The sequence below is a fragment of the Sciurus carolinensis genome, chromosome 13 (assembly GCF_902686445.1).
Source record: "Sciurus carolinensis chromosome 13, mSciCar1.2, whole genome shotgun sequence".
NCBI lineage: Eukaryota > Metazoa > Chordata > Mammalia > Rodentia > Sciuridae > Sciurus > Sciurus carolinensis.
In genome coordinates, this window is record NC_062225.1 from 86227666 (window position 1) to 86246329 (window position 18664).

At 48.8% G+C, this 18664-nt stretch overlaps 1 long non-coding RNA gene across 1 annotated transcript; it reads right to left on the minus strand.

Moving 5' to 3' along the window:
• Positions 1–1047: 1047 nt before the first annotated feature.
• LOC124963427 (uncharacterized) lies at positions 1048–9760 on the minus strand. Its single transcript, XR_007104737.1, has 3 exons — positions 9604–9760; positions 9342–9433; positions 1048–3459 (listed from the first exon to the last, which is right to left on the minus strand). It is a non-coding gene; the product is annotated as an uncharacterized LOC124963427 (long non-coding RNA).
• Between the last annotated feature and the right edge of the window lie 8904 nt (positions 9761–18664).

The following is an 18664-nucleotide window of genomic DNA, read 5'->3' on the forward strand; positions in this document are numbered from 1 at the left end:
TTGCCTTTAATGTGATCATTGATATTCAAGTCATTGGATTAGGTTTGTTCCAGATGAGCCAAGTGGCTTTTCTAATGTTCTTCTCTCCAAAAGTAAACCACAATCAAAACTAGGTCACAGATGCTGTTTGAAAATAATGACTAACATCTGCCTAGCCCAGTTATGGTTTCAAGAGTGAATTCACATCCATTATCTCATTGGAGGCACACAAAACTTTGTGAAACAGATACTGTTCCTCTACCAAGGCACAAAGTCTGAATGACTTAGCCCAAGGGTATACAATGAGCAAGTGACAGAATCAAGGTTCCCAACGTGCCCTCCCTCTTCTGTCAATTAGCCAGAACTATAATTACCCATCAAATACCTGCAAGATCAAAACTCCCTAGGACCCACATAGCCAGGATCTACCAAAGCCTAGCTTAGTTTTGTTTGTTTGTTTTTATGGATGTTGAGGGGAGGGTTGGGGAGCATCCCACTCTTTGGAATGTAAAAACAAACAAAAAAATAATACCCTAGGCAACATGGGAATACCTCGAGTAGGTGTCCTGTCATCTTGATGGTCAATACTTTTCTACATAATTTTTGTTGTTTCTAATAGGGGCTTTAAAATTAAAATACTCAAAGGTCGAAAAAAACAAAAATCAGCTCTGTTTAACGTAGTTTTCACTTGGTGATGAATGTAGATCCATTTACATTTTTAAAATGGGAAACAGGCAAGATTTTTCTGGTTATCCAAAAAAGCAGACTAAGGATAAGCGGTGTTCCTCCTCTTAAGCATCACAACTGCAGGAAGATGATCCTCAAGTCTGCTGACAACATGGCAGGGTCCTCCTTCACACTTACACTGCTATTTCCTTTCTTTGGGCACGGTAACTACAGCCAGGAAATGAGATGTCAACAGGAATTTTCAGTAATTTCTTTATATGTATTTGTACTTAAGTGTTGGAATCCAGGCATATAAAACCCAGGACTGGGAAGAAGATCCCTCTGTCAGGACAGATTCTTCAGTGTTCATGGGGAGAAGTAGGAGAGGTCAAGAATGTTCCTACGGGAGAGGTTCCTCATTTCTGCAGTTCATTCTGGTGGAAGGAGGCCAGCTTTAGATAGTTTGGCTCCAGAGAGTGTCTAAAAGCAAGACTTCAAGCAGGAGAGACTGAAGGCTACATTAGAGATGAAAATGAAATGAGGAAACTTTGTTGGAATCCAAAGCAGACTTTTACTTCCAAGAGTTTCTGCACTTAAAATCACAGTATAAATTTTTTTAAGAAGGAAAGAAAGATACTCTTACTAAAGTGAAACAGAGTTGATTGTGATCTCAGAAGCAAATACTTCATAGGCTATTAAGGCAGAAGGCTTGATAGAATATGATGCTACATTTGAAAAATCAGAGATGGAAAAACATAATTAAAGTTGGGTCTATATAATATCAACTCTGAAATAACAAAGTCAGTGCAAGAAACAAGATTAATCTCCCTCATGCCAATAAATGGTGGAGCTGACTTCTTCCCCCGCTGAATTATCTAAGTGATTTTGGTGGCTATATTGCTTTGCTAGGGCTGCCATAAGAAAATACAACAAAGTAGGTGGCTTAAACAACAAAAATTGGTTTCCTCAGTCTGGGGATGAAGGCCAAGACCAAGGTGCCGGCAGGGTTGGTTTCTTCTGAGGCCTCTCTCCTTGGCTGGCAGATGGCTACTTTCTCCCTGTGTCCTCACGTGGCTGCTCTACAGTCCACGTGTCTGTGTCTTAACCTCCTCTTCTTATACAGACACCAATTAGAGTAGGACCCACTCGTAAGACCTCATTTCACCTTAATCACTTCTAAAGTGGACATATGTCCAAACATATGACTAAAGGCCTTATGTCCAAATAGTCACATTCTGAGATCCTGGGGGCTTTGGATTCAATACACAAATTTGGAGGGAATACAGTCCAACCTTTAGCACTCTGACCTCTAGTCCCACAAAATCCATGATTTTTTTTTAATACATAATACATTCATCCCATCCCCAAATGCCCTGAAGTCTTAGTCCATTCAAACATCAGCTGCAGAATATCATCTACGTCAGGTATGTGTAAGGTTCCATGTGATTTGTCCTGATGCAAAACTTCTCTCCAGATGTTAAAACATGAAGCAAGTTACCTGCTTCCGAAATGCAAGGTACAACAGAGAGAAGACAGACAATTCCATTTAAGAAGCAACTCAAAAAGGAAAACAGGTTGGCAGATTCCAAGCAAGTCTGAAACCCAGCAAGGCTAATTCCAGTAGATTTGAGAGAACGATCTTTTATTTGGAGAATAATCTTTTTGGCTCTGTTCTCTGCTCCCTAGGCCACCAGGAGGCAGTCCTGTCCCTGAAGCCCTGACTGGAAAGCACCGCCATATGTCCTTCGGGCCCTTCCATTTCTTCTGCCCGGTGAGGACACAGTGCTGCCCCCTTTGCCTTTCTGCCTCTGCCATGTAAGGACGCAGCAAAAAGCACCATCTTGGAAACAGTAACCAGGCTCTCCAGACACCAAACCTGCCCACACCTTGACTCTGGACTTCCCAGCCTCCAGAATGTGAGGAATCGATTTCTATTACCCTGTCCGTGATATTTTGTTAGAACATGAATAGACGAAGGACGGCCCAAAGAAGAGTTGTAGCTAGAGCCACAAGGTGATTTGATGGTAGAATTCTCTCTTCTTCCTGGAAGGTCAGTCTTTTCCTATTAAAGACTTCCCATGACTGATGAGGCTTTCATCTAAAAAATAAATAAAAGATACCTTCACAGAAGCTTCTGCAATAATGTTTGACCAGATAACTAGGTACTGTGACCTAGTCATGTTGACACACAAAATTAACCAACCCTTTGATATTTGGTCATATATTTCCTAATCCTGTTACTGAGTTAATTCTAAAGGCCAGAGATGAAGTTGAACATGTAAAACAGTATAAGCATAGCATCTAGGCAAGAGCCCTGAATATGGAGTCAGCAAAGAAATGTTGCCTTCTAATTCACTGACTGTGACGTAGCTGATGTTGGATTTCAAAATCAATTGAATGGGATTAAAAGCAATAAACATCTCATGGAAGTCAAATGTGATGATTAAATATGAAAGACTTTGAAATGGTGGTTATTAATGGCAATACTATAGATCAGGAAATCCTCATTATCTCTTTCCTTTAATGAACAAGTACAATGTCCAGAATGTACAGAAAACTTGATTGTCTGTCTTGGCTGAGACCCAATTGGGTCACTGGTATCTTGCTTGCTCTCCACCATGGTCTGAGGCTGAAACCTCATGGAAAGTGGAGTCTGACCACAGTAAGGACATTCTTCAAACCACTGTACAAGCAGAGGGAGTGTCAAGGTCATCCTCCTGGTGACCTTGCATCTAACTTCACTGACAGGCAGTAAGCAGGTTTGAAAAAGTTGCTCTCCAGCTCTGAGATTCCGTCAAATGTAATCAAAATCACCTGTATGAAAACAAAGTCTGTTATTAGTTAAAAAAAAAAAAAAAGCGGGATTAAAAAGCTTTTCCCTGATCACAGTTTGGGATAAGCAGGGAGTACATTTAATAATTTATGTTTGTTTTCTGAGACCAGCAAATACAGATCCGGGCAGGGTCCTTTGCACAGCTTGAACTGTCCTAGAAAGAAGAGACTGGAGCTAAGCAGCCAGCTGCTTCAAGCTGGGCTTTTTTCCCATATGTTCTCTCATTTAGTCAGCCCCCAAATCTTGCAGCATAGACATTATCTCTACAAGCAAAACAGCTGGGGTAGGGGTGCCAACAACAGGGAAATAAAGTTAATAGCAGAGAGTTAATAATAGCACTGCAGAGATCAGATCAGAGCCCATATGTTGAAAGTTAACTGCAAAACATACATTAGTTTGAAAGCCAACCTACTAATAATTGGAGAGATTAATGCAGTTTAAGTTAAGAAGAGAGAGCTTGGTCACTCATGGAAGCAGAGAAGAGGCAATACAGAGAAGTACTATTCAGCAGTGACCAGAGGCAGAGGACTTGACCATCCAGTCTCCATGACAAACATAGCTCTGTTGTGCAAATGGATGGAGAGGCCACTAGGACCCCTGGGACACTTAAACTATGTGACCACCCAGTCATCCTCTGAGTGTGTTTGTTCCAAGGAACCTTCAGATCATACCTTGCTCTCCCATGTAACTCGCCCACAAGAAGGCAATGCAGGTATTTTGGCCAGGGTGAGAGCTGTGTCCTTTTCTGATTTAACACAGTGTGGTGTTTCCATGAAGTGTGAGCTGGCCCAGGAGATGGACTACACTCTGGGTAAACTAATTCTGTAACTAGCTGAAGGCCAGACCTTGGACCACGGAAGATTCTCCTTGATTCCTACCACCCTGTGAAACATCTTGATGGACCTCTGCTGATGGATTCTGCTTAGACCTTCCTACACATTCTGTTTAAAATTTCAGTTCCATCCAATTTATGATAAGCATTTCTCTCAACATTTCTTTGTCTATAAAACTCCCACCCGTTGCTGCAAACCTGAAAAAGTGGCCCCACAGCTGTCTCTCCTTTCCCAGGGCAGAATAACCATTTTCTGTTTTGTGATCAAGCACCGCTATGTACAGTCCTCTGCTCACTTATCACATGGCAGTTTACCAGTTTGTCTCTGAGGCTACACTCTGGACTGTTGAGGGAAGCGAATAAGTGACCTTATTCTTTATCTGTAAGGTCTTGGAAGCAGCAGGTGTCCAACAAACATTGGTGAATTAATAAACAAGATGATATAAAACCTAATGGCTTATTCTAATTTATTATAATCAATCACTTTAATCAATTTTTAAAAGTAAGCCTAGTTTTCTGTAGCAAGTGTTCATTGTGTGGACTCTCCCAAAATATAAAATTGGAACAGGAATGGGGGGGATCAGATTTTTATAATGATTAAAAAGCACAAGATTTGAAGTTGGGGATAGGTGGACCTTGTAGTCCCAAATTTACCTTTTCTGAACCTGCATTTCCTTTATTGTAAAATAGAGAGGAGGTTTCCAGAAATTAGGTAGGATAATGCAAATAAAATAGAAACCAAATTCCATGAACATAGGAACTCAATAATGGGAGTTCAATAAATGTTAATCTTCCCTCCTGGCCCTTGTGAAGGTATTTTCCTGCAAACATAACAGGGAAGCCAGGCACCATGGCACATGCCTGTAATCCCACTGACTTGGGAGGCTGAGGCAGGAGGATCACAGGTTCAAGGACAGCTTCAGCAACTTAGCAAGATCCTCTCTCAAAATTAAAATTAAAAAGTACTTGGAGTGTAACTCAGTGATAAACATCCCTGAGTTTAATCCTCAGTACCACCAAAGAAAAAAATAAGGAACCTCAAAGATCAGAGTTCTCAAGGCTTGCTCAGTTGGTAGAACTCTTATCTGGCATGCCCAAGGTCCTGGGTTCAATTCCCAGCACCACAAGGAAAAAAAAAAATCAGGGTTCTCCATTTCTTAAGGAATGCTTATTCATTCAACCAAATTCCAAGTAGCTAAACCTCTCCCTTATTTGAGAATCACCAAGAAACAGAAAAAACTTAGGGGGACAATCAGCTACTAGCAGTAGTAGCAATTTAGCACAGGTGTGTGTGTCAGAAGTAGCCTGGGGCCCAGCACTAAAGAGGCTGTCCCAAAGGTTGGACTGTGGTAACTGCGCAGATGCCAAGTGAAGGGCCAGGTGGCTTCTGGGTTGGGCCAAAATTCGCTAACTCCTGGAAGAGGACCTCACACAGTAGCCAGACTGAAGGTGTGTTGTGTGGGGACCATGGCGACTGGGAACACCATGGGGTCAAAGGATCACTCCACTCTCAGGGTCACAAAAGCATTCCTGTCCCCTTGGTCATGGACACAGTAATAAAATGGGTTATTGCTGCTCTGAACAAATTTGGAAATGGAAAGGGACACCTAGTGAAAAGCAAGGAAATATTCCAAGGCCATTTCCTCCCGAGTATATTCTTCAGCATCCAAGTTGGCCAGGTTGAACAAATAGCAATCCTTGAAGCATGCTGCTGCGATACGGATGAACTCCTCCTTGGCCTCTTGAAAGCTTCAAGATGGATCTTTATAGCAACAAACAAAAATGGAGATTAATGGGTGGAGGGAGAATCAGGGCCAAATCTCACCCCAGCAGGAACCACGCAGCAGAGCACAGAGCACCGGGAGTTGGGCTGGGAGGGCTGCCGAGAGGCCGTCAGAGCCGCCGTGGAAAGAATCCACCTCCCCTGGGCTGGGACTGCTCCCCTCTCACCTCCTGGAGGAAGAGACGCACTTCCTACAATAGAGTCAAAGTCTCCTTCAGTCCAAGGTCACGGACATCTCTATCCAACTTTGCTTCTGTTTATACACAAGGAAACGAGGACGCTGGAGCAGTTTAACTAAAGATGAAGTGGATGTGGTCCAAGCATAGGTTTGGGCCAACAAAGTGCTTTCGAAATCTGGTGTCAGAGTTTCCAAGTTTCCACAGTGATTTAGTCCATGTTCTCAATGAGAAGAGGCTGGGCGTGGGAGGGTGCAGAATCAGAGACGGAGGGACCAGGACAGACAGGAGGGCAAGCCTTGGAGTCAGGCAGCACTGGGCTTGGCGTCCTGCTTACACCACTAAAATGTGACCTTAGGCAAGAAGCGGAATCTCGCCGAGCCCCGTCTCCTGTTCTGCAAAAGCGAGGCTGACATTCTCTCTTCCGCAGGGCTTTTGTGCAGATTCGATGAGAAGAACATACGCAAAGGTGCACGCACCTCCCTGGCACGTAGTAGATGCTCACCAAATGTTAATTTCCTTCCTTTTCACATCACCTTTTTAGAGTTTCTGAATGTATTCATGCTGGGAAGGGCGGCTTCAATTACACTTCACAGAGAGTACGAAACATATGGGAAGAAGATATTGATCCCAAGCTGCCAACATTAGTTTTGTGGAAGGAAAATTCAGAAGGACTCCAGATCCGCACTGCACTCTTAGCCGCAGGTGCGCCTGTGATGTCTCTGACACTACGGAGTGGAATGTATTCGTGACGACATAAATAGAACTCGGGGAGCTACTTCACTCGGGCGGGCGCGGTGAGTGGCACCATCCCTGTGGAATCACTCCACTGGGATGTATCAACACCTTTGAAAATGTCAGACGGAGGAGAGGAAGTTTTCTCTCTGGGATTGGAACACCTGGTGTGAGAAAATCTAACAGAAAGGTGACAGCAAGAAAGAGGAGAATAATTCTTACTCCTTCTGTGTGATATATTCCGGCACCACGGAGAGAAACAATAGGCTCCTTTCTAATTTTTCATCTCATATTAAATGACCTTTTCACAAAAATCCCCGGAGCTCATTTGCATTGGCAGAGTACATTTCCTAGACATGCACAGGTGAAGGGTCTCACGCTTCACCGGCTTCCAGGTGGGTAGTGGGGGGCAGTGGCGGGGGCTCAGGAGGAGAAAATTGGCAAGTCCACCGTGCGCCTGGCACGGCATCTGGCACTTGGAGAAGTTAAATCACTTGAGCTTCACGGCACCTTTGTGAAACAAGGAAGGCCATCTCATCTTCGAGACAAGGAAATTGAGTCCAATAAAATAAACTAGCAAATGGTGTGGTTTAGATCTGAGTGCAAATCTGTCCACCTCCAAGCCTAGCTGAGGCCACTGGGCCAGGCCCCTGCTCCTCGACATCTCTCCTGGGCTCCAGTTAGTCCCTCCCCTGCTCCATGCTGGAGAGTCTCCAGCCCAGGGAGAAAAGCCTATTGCCTCAAGTCAAACCTGCACTCACCCCTAAGGTTGGAGTAGAATCCGCCATCTCTAAATGCCCGTGTGATGCATTTTCCTCCATGTCTCCCTTGTGAAAAAGGTCACTAGCCATGGGCACAGAAAACCTGCTCCTCCCCAGAGACCCCCAGCACAGCAAGTAGAAGTACACACACCCAGACACTTCAGACAGGCCTGGAGCCCCCTGCCTCTGGACACTCCTATTACCTCTACCTTCAAAAGATTCCTCAGCTCCAGGTGCATCGGCCCCTGTCACAGCAGCCACGCTGAGTGGCTACTCCACATTCACAGCAGCTGCATCTGACGGCTGAGGCCTCTTAACCAGTCTCTCTGTTCCTAACCTTCCCTCCCAATGTCCTGTTCCCTGCACAGCAGTATGAAGAGCGTTTACCTTCACTCTCGTTGATTCATCCAACAAGTATCTTTGAGCACCTATTATAAGCCTGGCACTGTCTTGAGTGGGAATTTCATAGAGATAAAAGTAAGCCAGAATTCGTGACCGCGGGAAGTTGACATTTGACAAGAGGAATGGGCAGTTGAGAAGGTGGAGAGGTAAAACACAAATAAGTTGCATAGAGACATGTTTCAGGAAAAAAGCAAAGCCGGAGAGAAACAGATTTCAGATAGAGTGGACAAGAGAAGCTTCTCCAAAAAGCCAACGTGCTGTGGAGATCTGCTAGAGGTGAGGCTGTGTGCTCAGAGGATGCGCCACAGAGCAGGCCCCTGACGGGAGCAGTCTGAGCACCGGCCAGGCCGTCAGGAGCTTGGATGCAGAGACTGAGGGAGAGCGATACAGCTTCCCTGGAGGGGCCCCGGGGGGCCGTGGCTGCCCCTGCAGACCCCCTCCACGCTGAACGTTGCACCAGGCATTTTAAACGTATGTATTCCTAGTTCTCAGAAATCCACACACTTCACAATACCCTCATTTTCAAATGAAGAACCTGAGATTTGGAAAAGTACGGCGATTTGCCCAAAGTCACAGACAGCCCACCTGCCTAACCCCATGGCCCTCCCGCTGCTCCTCTGTGGACGTGAGTCTTTGCTGTGCTCCTAAGTCAGGGCACAGCTGAAGGAAGATGCACCTGGCCACACCGTCACCCGGGGGCTGAAGGATGGCCTCAGTCTGAGTGAGAAAGTGCTGCTCAGGGCGAAGCTCATCACACTCTGCAGCCCAGGACACTTCGGTGCTGAGTCAGGCTGAGACGCCTGGGCTGGAACTTCACCGGACCTCAGCTTACCGTGCACTTCGCCGGCTGGCTTCTGGGTGAGGGGCCCCCAGAACCCTCACCCTCCCTCGGCCACATTACAGCAGGTGAGGCCAGAGCAGCACCCAGTCACACCACCCACTGGGGCCCGTCCCAGGGCACGTGACCGTCTCCATGGAGGAGTGTGACCACTCTGCCTGTGCTTCCAGGCCTTGCTCTAAGGACCAGAGGACAGGAGCCTGGCTGGGTGTTCCAGGCGAGTCCTCGAAGGGACCCTGGGTATCCTGGCATATGCTCAGTTCCTCCTCGTGCCTGCTGGGTGTGTCCACACGCTGACTCCCAGGAGAAGACCAGACACGGCCCAAGAGTGGTTACCTTCTGCTGCAAAGATGCGAGGAGTCGGGATCTTGCAAGGAGGGGGAGCTGCTCCTGCATCTCCATGGCGGGCCCTGAACGCAGTCACGTGTCTGCACAAGAGCGGGCGGGGAGAGGTCTGAGACAGAGGCGGCAGGGCAGCGGCAGGCGCAGAGGATGGAGCCAGGGAACATAACCCGGGGACGCCGGAAGCCACCCCCAGCTGCCCACCCAGGGCTGGGATTTCCCCCCAGGGCCTCAGAGGAGCACAGCCCTGTCCTACCTTCATGGAAATCACTGCTCAGTTTTAGACTCTGGCCTCCGGGACTGGTAGAGAATACGTTTCTGTTGTTTTAATCCACATGTGTGGACATTTGTGACAGTTTCCTGAGGAAACTAATAACCCTAACTGCGAGTTTCTTGTTGTCCTCCTGCCCTGTCTTCTCCCCTGGCTGAGGTCTGGGACCCACCGGCCAGGCCTTCTGCTTCCCTGTCAGCTCACTCAGTCCTTCCTGCCCCTCTCAGTCCTTCCAGCCACCAAACCTCCCTTCCTGTAAGCCACTCCCAGGGCACCCTGCCCCCCTGCCTGACACAAAAGGGCCTGGAAACTCCTCCTGCGGGTTCACAAACCATCATTAGGTCCATCATGATCACCAATATGCTGGAACTGCGGTGGCCTGTGAGCCAGCCTCAGGGCAGCACACAGATGATGTTGTGAGTGGTGACCCGGGCCTGGTTGGTGAGTTTTGTGAATGAAGGAAAGTGTGAGAGAATCGCTGGTGGGAAGAACCAGGGGTTGGGGGCCAGAGGCGGGCGGGGGGAGGCTGTGTCTCCCTTCTCTACAGCAGGAAAAGCTGCCCCTAGGAACTGGGAGAAGGCACCCCTAGCCCAGCTCCCTGTCCATCCGAACCAGGCCAGGAGAGGCTGCCACACTTGCTCCGTAAAATGTAGGCTGCACAGTCAAACTCGAATGTCAGGTCAACACCAGTAACTCTGTGCCATGCAATATTCAGCATCTGTAAGTACCAAGGAGGTGTCATCTCTTACCTCGGAATTTTTAATTTCAGATAGAACTTGGGCATCATGTTTTTTTGATTTTTTTCCAAATAGGTTTGGGTATGCCACTGTTAGTGCCACCTGCACCCTGTCCTGACCACACCGCCATCTACCTTCACCTAGGGCCACCGTCCAGGCCACCTGGAGCAGTACTTGGACAGAAGCCAAGAGGCTGTGGCATTTTGAATATGTGCCAGAACTCCAAGCTCAGCCAGGCGGGCTCATGAACTGAGACTGAGGCAGAGAAGAGCTGAGGTCGAGGTTGCAGCCACAGAAACCGAGAGACAGTGGGAGACGGCCAGGAACCGCCGCCCTTCTTCTGAGTCTGTCACCTCGCGCTCCCCGAGGCGGAGCTGAGGGCAGCATGGAGGAGACAGTGGAGTGTTCCTCCTTAATGACCCTGGACTCACGCCTTTCCTCCCCGGCTTGAAGTCAGCTGTGGCTCCGCCATCCCTCACCGTTACCCTCTCCCGCACGGATCAGCATTTCTGCAACGGTGCTGTGCTTGGCTGACCGCCTCCCCATCGCCCTCCACCTCGCCCGTGCCCTCTGCAAGCTTGCCAGTCAGCCACCCTTCCCGCTCTGAGGCAACAGATGGAGTTTCTCTCTTAACTGCCACTGACCCTTTGCCTGTCCCATAAAGGCCAGCTGCATTGGGGTGGCATTTAGAAACCCTGCCCATCTCCCTCCAGTGCACGCTGAGCACCAGTGCTGCAGGCACGCAGGGTGACAGGCTGGTTTTGCAAAGTGGCCTCAGTGAATTCCTTCCTCCTGCTCCTCTCAGAGAATATGGGGCCAAAAAACGTCGGCTCTCCTCTGTTGACCCAGTCGACCCAGCCTGGCCTCGGGTGGCTATCTGTGACTCCCCTTGATGTTTCTCCCCTTCTTCCCGGTAACTCAGGCTGGTTGGCTTTGGCCTGCCTGATGGTTGGTGAGCCCATGTCAGTCAAGAGCCCCCAGGTCACACTGGTCAGGCTCAGGGAGCCTTCTCACCTCAGCCAGAGTCACAGTGATCCCAAAAGGGCCTAAGATGGCACAGTTAGCAAGAGTGGGCTGGGTGTGAGAGCTAGGGGAAGCCTTCAACTGCCGCGCCTTCACGGCCAGGCCATGCAGTCCTGGGTGGTCCTTCCCAAGGCCACCTGTGCACAACATGGGCCAGAGAGAGGAACCCACATTCCAGTTCTTCAGGCTATGGTATCCCACTCTTGCATCTCTGAGGTTATACACTCTCCAGGCCCCCAAGCCTCTTCCCAGTGTTCCCTTTGATGCCTTTGTCTGCCTGCCTCGCTTTGACTCCAAATGTTTGCACTAACACAGAAAGGACATACGGATCGCTCAGCTCAACATTTTCAGTCTGAGCAGCTTTGCTCCAGGCAGTCTCTCAGGGACCCAGGCTTCTTCCAACTTGTGGCTCCAACCTCCTCTCAGTCCTTGGAATGTTCTCTGTTCAGAGGGCCCATGAGAGTAAGATTACACGTGAGGGTTTTATGAGCCAGGACGGCGAGGGGTGCACGTACTGCACACTGCAGCCTGCCGCCAGAGAGTCTTCAGCTGGAGCCCCTCAGGAGCCCCTGGGCTAATAGCGGCACCTCTCTCAGGGTCTCCTTCCCTTCCGGAGGCAGATGACGATCAACTCAGGGCTCTAAAGGCCCACTCCCTCACCACAACCCAGGGCAATGTCGAGTCTTTCCAGTCTCAGAGCTGTGCCGGCTCAGCTGAAGCCCTAACTGGGTCTGTGTCACATGGCCATCGCTGCTGACCTTCCCCCTCTGCCCCGCTTCCTTCCCTTTTCTGCAATCAGTCTGAATCCCAAAGCACTCCTGGATGAGCTCCCTTCCTGCTGATCTCAGGCTGAGTCGGCTTCCAAGAGTCCAAATCACCTGTACACATGTCACTTCTGATCACCTAGCATGGCCCAAACTGGCCATGATGATCAGCAGAAGAGCCCAGAGAGTCCAATCTAGCAGCGCGCACGAAAGAGACAGCACAGTGCAGCATCTCTGCCCCTCATTTTGCAATTGTTCAGCCCTGGGAGGAGCTTCCCACTGGTGCCAGATAAACTTGACAGTGAAAGTCAAGGAAGCCTTTGAACCTGGGACATGATCCCAACTCTGCGGCCTTGGAGTCAGAATGTGGGACTTAAGCTCAGCCCTTCCACTTTCTAGGATCAACAAAAAGCTATTTTTCTTCCTTCTCCTGTTTGCTCTCATCTCAAAGCTACAAACTGAGACCAAGTAGTAGAGTACATGAGCAGTCATGAGGACGAGCACAAGAGTCTGTCAAAGTCAACCTCCCAGGTTGGTGGAAAATCTCCCTATTGATACTTAGTGGTTCCAGATCTGTCATCCGACATCCACTTGGTCCATGCAGAACACGGACTTCTTTGACAATAAACTTGTGGGTTGGGGCACTCAGACATCACGTCCTATTAAGACTGGCCAAGTGGAAATTAATGTGCTAGCTGGAGAATGAAATATCAGCACTGTTTAACTTTCTCTCTAAGAAAACTTTGAAAATATTTTCCTTTGGTATTAAACCACTTGATCTGTGCTCAGGATTCTGCAGCCTGATCTGCCCGGAGTTCTGTGGTTTGCATGAGTTGGACCAGGATCTGATACCCAGATCTGGCATTTGCTCCAGGGGGCCTTTGAAGGCAAGAGCGAGACTTGGCTGGAGTGGAGTTAAAGGTTCTTCCAGGCTTTGGGCTTTCTGCTGAGGATGGGCCACCCCGTGGAGAAAGGCCAGCTGGGCAGATTAGGCAGGGGCTCTTGGCGTCCTCCTTGCCTCATGACTTAAAACCAAACCAGCAAAAACCTACAATATAATCAGAGCACTGAGAAGCTCTGCTAACTAAATCCAACCATGCAGCACACAGTGGGGATACTCGGGTCAACACAGCTGAGGGCCCCTGGGCCCTGCCCAGGGCAGGGTGGGCATCAGGGGCCCTGGCATTGCTGGGCACACAGTGATTAAGATCCCAGGCTCTGGAGCATGCTGAGCTCTGCTTCTGCTGCTTCTTAGCTGTGTGGCTATGTGCAGACTGGTCCTCCCGCCCCTCTGTGACGCAGGATCCCGTCTCTGAGTGGAGATCAGAGCAGTGCCAGTATCGCCAGGCCGTGTGAGGGTCACAAGAAAGAAATCCACAGAACGCTTGAACGGCACCCAGCAGTCAGCAGCAGCCCACTGAGCTGGCTGTGGCAGCCACCATGGTCACTTGCTGCTCCTGCTGTTGTTTTTACTATTATTACAGAAGGACCAGCGCTCAGGCATCTCACCACAGGCCCAAAACAGCAGGGCCAGGCAGCCACACCCCGAAGCCTCTGCAGTCATGACCTGAAACAAGGCTTCCTCCTTGCAGGTGGCTCACCTCAGGAGCTACTTGCAGTGCCCGACTGTGCGTGGCTGTCCACTCCAGCAGCCCTCCAAGTGGACACCCACCTGTGAGTCCACATCATAGCCCCAAGGCCCACCCTTCCCAGGGGTCCTGTGTGTCGCTCACAGAGTCTTCCGAGTGGAAATCCGCCTCCTGGAATTTCTACTCACCAAAGGACACCTCACACTCACAAGCAGGTTTTTTGCTGTCATTTATTTCTGTTTTATTAAATGTTCTGAAGACCCTTCTTTGGGCAAAGTCGCAGCCCCGCCTCTGAAGAGATTGGTGCTGAAACAGAGGCACATATGGTGTCATGATTTAGGTATTAGGTGTCCCCACGAAAGTTCCCGTGTGAGACCATGCAAGAAGGTTCAGAGGGAAAGGACTGGGTTATGAGAGCCTTAACCCAGTCTGTGAATTAACCCCTTGACGGGATTGAGTGGTCACGGAAGGCAGGTAGGGTGTGGCTAGAGAAGGTGGGCTTTGGGGACGTGGCTTTGGAGTTTGTATTTTGTATCTGGTGAGCAAAGTCTCTGTCTCTCTGCTTCCTGGTCATGCCCTAAGCCAGCTTCCCCTACCACCTCTTCCACCATGATGTCCTGCCTCCCCTCGAGCCCCAAGGAATGGATCCTGCTGTCTATGGACTAAGACCTCTGAAATCGTGAGCCTCAAATAAACTTCCTCCTAAAATTGTTCTTGTTGGGTCTTTTAGTCACAGCGGTGAAAAAGCTAAATGAAACACATAGCACGGTGCCTTGCCACCAGCAAAACCTGGGGTCCCACAGTGAAGACACATGAATGAGCCCACTGCTTAGTCTAGAAAGGTTCGTGCAGGGGAACCCAGGGCTTGGCGGGTGGGCAGACAAGAAAACTGAGCAGAATCATTTCATCTGGGGTCTTGGTGGCTGGCTGTGCAGGTGGGACAACGGGGATGGTCTCCTTGGATGGGGTAAGGGCTTAACACTGAGGGAGGGACCACGTCCTGACCAATGGTAGAATGTCACCCCAGATCCGGAGAAGCTGAGCAGCATCCCAGGAAGACATTTTGCTCAATGATTTAGAAGAGGGGGAAATTTTAGAAAAGTCGTAACTAAGACCCAACAATTCAGGTGGTTTCTAAAGCTACTTGATTAAATTAACACAGGTCAGATGACTGCAGGTGATGCATACGGCCATGCCAATACAGGGAGGAAACAGAACTCACGGGTCACGTGAATCAGGCCACAGTGACCTGGATGGGGTCATGTCAGAATGTGGCAGCACCTGTGGACGCCACAGCTGGAGGGAGATGCTGAACAGGCAAACAACAGATGTTCACACAGGGTAGTCAGCTGGGAAATTAAAATTTCAGGTGGAAGCAGACTCAAGAATTGCTGGCAGGTATTCAAGTATTTAATCAGCTCTCCCATTAAAGAGAGAGGAGGAAATGGAGTGATTCAAAACCCATAGGCTTTAATATTGGACCCAAGTTCAAAACCTGCCACCAGTTGCTATGTGACTTGGGTCACTTTATTAACCTTTCTGATACTCAGTTTTCTTAAATATGGAAAAGGAAAGATAATATCTAGCTTTAACCTTTCCAACCCTCAATTTTCTTAGTTTTAAAGAGGGTAAAAATTAATAATAATAATAGTGTCTAACTTGAAGAATGCTAATGAGAATTAAGAAAAAAATATGTCAAACGCCTGCCACATGACTGATCTCATCTAAATCAAATCAATTCTTCTTGGCCTTCGAGGTGATAACCAAAGGACATAAGTGGAACAAATGGTGGAATTTACAGGAGAAACCCTTCAATTTAATGAGTATTCATCAACTAGAATGACTCAAAAAGAGAAAAGGATGCCCTCTATGGGATAAGTCCCCATGTGGAAGAGGCCATGTGGTATGGAGAAAAGAACTCTGGACCTGGCTCCCACCTAACAGCCAGTATGGTCCCAAGCAAGTCACTGAATGCTTCTCCTACTGTCCCCACTTCCGGGATCCACAGTTGTTTGACAGTGGCAGAGGCTGGGGGTGCTTTGGTAACTAACTGTAAAGGACGGGAGCAAGGTAAGGGGTGGCCGGGTGTCCAATCAAATCTGAATAAAAAGGACGCCCTGTGAGGACCGTGCAGGAGCCAGGCCTGTCCTGCAGAGGAGTCCAGTGGTGGGTCCCTGCCAAAGCCACGGCTCCCCATGATGCTGTATAGTGGGAGCCTGGGCCTACATTGCCACATGGCTTCAGCCAACAGGGCTCCCGATTATCAGCCTCTCTGGTCTCTACTCCCTTGAAGCTGTTCTCTCTGTGAGCAAGCCCTCAGGGAACTGTTTTATTGACCCCCTCCAACTCACCTTTTAAAAATTATTCCCCAAAGAATGTTTCATCTGCCACCAACCTGTGATAAGATATCAAAAGTCCCCCTGCCTCAAGCATGGTACCCACTAGGCAGATCAGCACCTGGAGTCAGCGAGCACCACAGAGAATGCCGCGGGGGTTGGAGTCGGGCTGCCCGGACCTCAGATACACCAGCTGTCACTTCTTCCCTGTGTAGTCTTGGGTAAATTTACTCTCCGAGCTTCAGTTTGCATATCTGTCATATCTGTTAGATTCAGGTAAAAATACCAACTTTGAAAGCTGGTGACAGTTGAGCAGTTATTAAAGTTGGAAAGATTATAAACAATTTATGTTAAACACCTAGTTGCCACAGATTTAGAAAGTGTACAAATATTAGTGTACAACTCCACAAAAATTAACATGTGAACATACCAGTGCAACAGGTACCCACATCCCAGAACCGAGGACAGTCACACCCAGAAGTCTCCCTCGGGCTGTGACCCCGCCCCTGGTGCAAGACAGCCAGCGTCGTAGCTGTTTGGACCTCTACACAAAGGGCTCATGCAGTCTTTTAAATTGGGCTTTGTTTCACTCAACAGTTAATATAGCAAATGGCGTTATAGGAAGGTGCAATTTATCCTGATACATTGTTATTATTATTTTTCAGTAGTTTGTGAGTCCTCATCTTGATACAAACTGGCTATCAAAGAAAACACCCACATGACTCAACTTCTATGCTTGCACCAAGCAATGGCTGCAGTTCAAAAAACCACTAGCTTGATATTTCAAATCACAGGATGATTCACTGTGTTGCCCTAGAGCATAATGCATAAAATGTGCACATCCTTTATAATAATGAAATAAACCAAGCAGTCACAGCCAACTGCAGCTTAAATCAAAGCAGACGTGTATCAGACCCCTAGAGGACTCCAAGGAGAAAGGCTCAGTCCGGTAAGGAGAGTGCACGCTGCCCGTGCAAACAGGTAAATAAAGAAGAGAGACGTTCTCCAAAGTGTCTGGTGGCATTGTTAGGCGCGAGCAGGCTGGAAACACAGTGCAAAGGCACAGACTTGGGTAGTGGTTGGAACTGGTAGCTGGCCCTCCACCCTCCGTCCATTTAGGGTGTGATCATGAGCACATTACTTCTCTGATTCTCAATTTCTTCCTTTGTAAAATGAAAATAATAGCTCATAGTTCTTGAGCTTGGTTTGAAAATTAAACAATTGGGTGAGACACGTGGTGGCTGATGGTTTAGGGAATGAAGGGGATGCCGCCTTCCACCTGTGTGCAGAGCAAACTTGACTTTTATGTTTGCAGGCAAGTCCTACTATGAGCAGTCTGAAGAGAGACTGAACCTCATCTCTCTCCAGCTCCCCCCGGCTTAGCACTTGGTGCTGAAAACAAACGCTGAGTGGCATCTTGCCCAGCATGAGGCACATGTGTGGCTGTGGTGTGGCGGGGAGCGTGTTCCCTTGGGGAAGACAGCGGTGCTGACGACTCAGTTCTCCTCGCTGTCAGTCATTGTGCAGTTGCTAACAGACTTGGAGAGTTCGGTCACTGAAGCCATAATAGTCCTATGAAATAGTTAAACAGAGCAGGAACTGAAAGTCAGAAAGGTCAGATCCTATGTGCAGTTAGCTTAGGATGAAAATTGGGATCCTGTCTGTATACTTCCAAATGACCGTCCCCTTCTGCGGTGTGTGCAGCACGGCTCCTCTCTGGCCCTCCCTTACAGCACTGAGGAAATGAGCAAGGTGGCTGCCTCATGGAGGGTGAGGATCCAGATGCCTGGCCTGTGGAATACCTAAATAGGGAGCGTAACTGGGGCCCCGGCACCTGTCAGGGAAGCCTCCCTGTGGAGGTGACGTTGGGCCGAGACCTGTAGAGTGTCCCTTCACATGGTTCCTGCTGACATATTCTCCTGCCCTTCCACACACACTCTTCCATGTGTCCCTGAAATTGACCTGCAAAATATCCTCAGCCACCCCTGGGTCTCCCGCGGGGAGCGGTTTGAAAGCTGGATTTACAGATTAGTAGGAACAGATCCAGCCTGCCTCCCGCCAGCGCCCTGTCAGCACTTGCAGATGGCTTTCACAGATGACTGCTTCTTATCTGTCTGGGCCACCCTCTCCACTCAAGGAGAGACAGCCTGTTGGTGGTGGATGATTGGGAAGAACTTCCCAGGGAACCTTCACACCACGAGGGGTCCCCGGGGTCTTCACACCCGAGAGTCCTTGGCTCATGTTCTTTATCTCCCCACACACGGTCCCAATAGGGTCGAGCCTACCAGTGGCTGAGTAGCTACATTCTCCATGAAATGCATTGTGCAGACTTACTAAAAAATGCCTTTAGTTATGACACCATGTAAGTCAGTGTCCCATCACTGTGATAAAGTACCTGAGAAAAGCGTCTTGAGGGAGGAAAGATGGATTGGCTCACTTCAGAGGTTTCAGGGCCTGGTCAGCGGCTTTCTTTCTTCTAGGCCCGTGGTGAGGCAGCACACTGGACGGGGAGCACATGGTAAGTCCAGAAAACAGACAGAAGGAGGGGACAGGGCAAAAGATGGCCTTCAGGGACACACTCCAGGGACCGACCCTGC